Source organism: Eriocheir sinensis, unplaced genomic scaffold (genome assembly GCF_024679095.1).
Source record: "Eriocheir sinensis breed Jianghai 21 unplaced genomic scaffold, ASM2467909v1 Scaffold187, whole genome shotgun sequence".
Taxonomy (NCBI): Eukaryota; Metazoa; Arthropoda; class Malacostraca; order Decapoda; family Varunidae; genus Eriocheir; species Eriocheir sinensis.
In genome coordinates this window covers 465,001-469,101 of record NW_026111261.1, presented here as the reverse complement: position 1 = coordinate 469,101, position 4,101 = coordinate 465,001, and positions in this window count along the sequence as shown.

Sequence of the window (4,101 nt, the reverse complement as noted above, 5' to 3'; positions counted from 1 at the left end):
TGCTCTCCAACACACTACCCACTAACACTCCTGTTGCATCTCTCAACACCCACGCTCTTTGGTTTTATCTTTATCTTGCCTATCTTGCTCACTCTGTTGTTCACGCTATCTTCTTTAATCTCTACCTCTCTTACTATCTTGTCAAACTCTACCTGGTTCACATTATCTCTTTCTTGTTATCTCCATCTATCTTGTTTTCTATTTCTAGGCACTGTACATCATATATTGGCACGTTATCTCTATCTTGTTCTTTAGTCTTGTGGCACTCTATCTTGAAGACGCCGTGTGCCATATTCTTGTACGTATTTGACAAGGCTTTCGTAAGAGTTGTGGGCATATCCAGGGGTAGCTTTGTGACCCTGGTGGTGGTTCGACCCTTCCTCTGTACCATGAACCTAAAGATTGTATACTTGTGAGAAGCTGATTGATTGCATATTCTTAAACATATTTCACAAGGCTTTCGTAAGAGTTGTGGGCATATCCAGGGGTAGCTTTGTGTCCCTGGTGGTGGTTCGACCCTTCCTCTGTACCATGAACCTAAAGATTGTATACTTGTGAGAAGCTGATTGATTGCATATTCTTAAACATATTTCACAAGGCTTTCGTAAGAGTTGTGGGCATATCCAGGAGTAGTTTTATGACCCTGGTGGTAGTTTGACCCTTCCTCTGTACCATGAACCTAAAGATATACTCATAAGAACCCGATTGATCCCCTATTTGATAAGGCTTTCGTAGGAGTTGTGGGCATATCCAGGGGAAGTTTTATGACCCTGGTGGTAGTTTGACCCTTCCTCTGTACCATGAACCTAAAGATGTACTCATTAGAATCCAATTGATCCCCTATTGACAAGGCTTTCGGAAGGGTTGTGGGGATTTTCAGGGGTAGTTTCATGACCCTGGTTGTAGTTTGACCCTAGCTCTGTACCATAAACCTAAAGATATACTATAAAAATAATATATAGTGTGAACCTGATTGATTGCATATTTTTTAACATATTTGACAAGGCTTTCCTAAGAGTTGTGGTAATTTTCAGGGGTAGTTTCATGACCCTGGTGGTAGTGTGACCCTTCCTCTGTACCATGAACCTACCTTTGTGACAAGACTTTCGCAAGGGTTGTGGGCATTTTCAGGGGTAGTTTCATGACCCTGGTTGTAGTGTGACCCTTCCTCTGTACCATGAACCTGAAGATATACTCATTAGAACCCAATTGATCTCTTTTTTGGCGTTTGGAAGGAGTTGATGTGAGGGGCGGGAGAGACTGAGTGTACTGGTCTGCGTACCTCTCTGTTGGCACTGTGAGTTGTCTTGTGGCACTGACGAACAAGGAGTAGATGGATTGGCACTCACTATTACCGGAAAACATCGTAGTGCCAATCTTAAAAATTTTTGGGCTTTCACACACACACACACACACACACACACACATTTAATAAGGCTTTCGTCGAAGTTGTTGTGTTAGTATGTCCATGGGTAGTGTTATGAACCTGGTGATAGTTTGACAAGGCTTTGGTGGAGGTTGTGTTAGTATGTCCATGGGTAGTGTTATGAGCCTGGTGATAGTTTGACAAGGCTTTGGTGGAGGTTGTGTTAGTATGTCCATGGGTAGTGTTATGAGCCTGGTGATAGTTTGACAAGGCTTTGGTGGAGGTTGTGTTAGTGTGTCCATGGGTAGTGTTATGAGCCTAGTGATAGTTTGACAAGGCTTTGGTGGAGGTTGTGTTAGTATGTCCATGGGTAGTGTTATGAGCCTGGTGATAGTTTGACAAGGCTTTGGTGGAGGTTGTGTTAGTATGTCCATGGGTAGTGTTATGAGCCTGGTGATAGTTTGACAAGGCTTTGGTGGAGGTTGTGTTAGTATGTCCATGGGTAGTGTTATGAGCCTAGTGATAGTTTGACAAGGCTTTGGTGGAGGTTGTGTTAGTATGTCCATGGGTAGTGTTATGAGCCTAGTGATAGTTTGACAAGGCTTTGGTGGAGGTTGTGTTAGTATGTCCATGGGTAGTGTTATGAGCCTAGTGATAGTTTGACAAGGCTTTGGTGGAGGTTGTGTTAGTATGTCCATGGGTAGTGTTATGAGCCTGGTGATAGTTTGACAAGGCTTTGGTGGAGGTTGTGTTAGTGTGTCCATGGGTAGTGTTATGAGCCTGGTGATAGTTTGACAAGGCTTTGGTGAAGGCTGTGTTAGTATGTCCATGGGTAGTGTTACGAGCCTAGTGATAGTTTGACGAGGCTTCCGCACCCTGGACGTGCAAACTCACTCAGGAGAACCCGACTAACCTCCTCTGTGACCTCGGGAAATACTTGTTGTGATAACTGAGATTGTCTGCGAATTCTGACCAGCACTAGATAACCGCAGTGCAACCCAGCTGACGGCGTGACACCTCTAGCAAGTTTTTCCGCTCTCTGGCACTGTGAAATGTCTGGTGGCACTCTGAAGCTACACGGTGCCAAGGCGAAGAAGCGGGAACGAGCGTATGGAGTCCAGGCACTGTTGAGGGCTTAGAGGCACGCGAGAAGGCACGGGTGATATCAGTGCCTCGTTGTTTTGGCTCAAGGCACTGTTTAGTTGGCCCCCCCTCCTCCTCCTCCTTCTCCTCCTCCTTCTCCTTCTCCTCCTCCTCTCCCTCCTCCTTCTCCTCCTCCTTGTGATGTCAACAGTTCCTGGTTATCCTCCTCCTCCTCCCGTCTTCGCTGTTAGTAAGTCCCACTCCGCAAGACTCTTTTCTCTCTCTCTCTCTCTCTCTCTCTCTCTCTCTCTCTCTCTCTCTCTCTCTCTCTCTCCATCATTTTATTAATTTTTTTTATAAGTGTTTGTCTGTTTATCCTTTTTTCTCTATTTGTCTCTAGATTTTTGGATGATTGAGTCATGTTCCCTCTCTCTCTCTCTCTCTCTCTCTCTCTCTCCTTGCCTGTTTTTTATTATTATTATTATTGCTTATTTTTATTCTCTTTATATTATGCATTTTATTATTTATTTTTACTTTGCATGAATTGTCTTAATCTGAATGTTTAACTGTATTATTATTATTATTATTATTATTATTATTATTATTATTATTATTATTATTATTATTATTATTATTATTATTATTATTATTATTACTATTGTCGTTTATAATAAATAAAACTGCAACTATTTGGACACTTTCCAGTAAAATATGCATATCTGTGTGTGTGTGTGTGTGTGTGTGTGTGTGTGTGTGTGTGTGTGTGTGTGTGTGTGTGTGTTAATTAAAATCCATCTCTGTGTTAATGCTACTTTGCCTATTGTACACACACACATACACACATACATACATACATAGATACGTACATGAAAGTATAATGACTTGCAACGTGTGTGTGTGTGTGTGTGTGTGTGTGTGTGTGTGTGTGTGTGTGTGTGTGTGTGTGTGTGTGTGTGTGTTTCGCATTCAAATGTCGTTGTGTATGTATATGTGTGTGTACGTTACCTTGCGTACACACAAACTGGTGAACGCACATAAAACCCTCCTCCTGTGTGCGTATATGATTCTGTGTGCGTATTCCTGCGTACATGAATTTACATCTTAATATTCATGTGCGTATGTGTGCACCGTAAAAAAAAAAATAACGCACACACACCCTTTAATCTTTGCGTGTGTGTGTGTGTGTGTGTGTGTGTGTGTGTGTGTGTGTGTGTTTGAATTAACCATGAACACATCTCTAATTAGCTACTTTACCTGTACAGAGAGAGAGAGAGAGAGAGAGAGAATGTTTAATGGAAGAGCCATTTAATAATCATTGCATTAAAATTCTCTTTATTTTTTAATATTTTTCCATTTAACTTTCATTTGGAAGGAAAGAAAGAGGGAAACACACACACACACACACACACACACACACACACACACACACACACACACACACACACACACACACACACACACACATTTTTTCCTTCATTTTTCTCACTTGAACTTGTCATTATTGTTTTTTTCTTTCTTTTTTTTTGTTGTTTTTGTAATTTCCAAACACTCATTTTACTGCCCTATTTTTTTTCTTCTTTCCTTTGATCTCTTTTTATTGTTTTTTTGTGTGTGTTTATTTCTTCTATTTTTTTCTTTATTTTTTCTCGTTT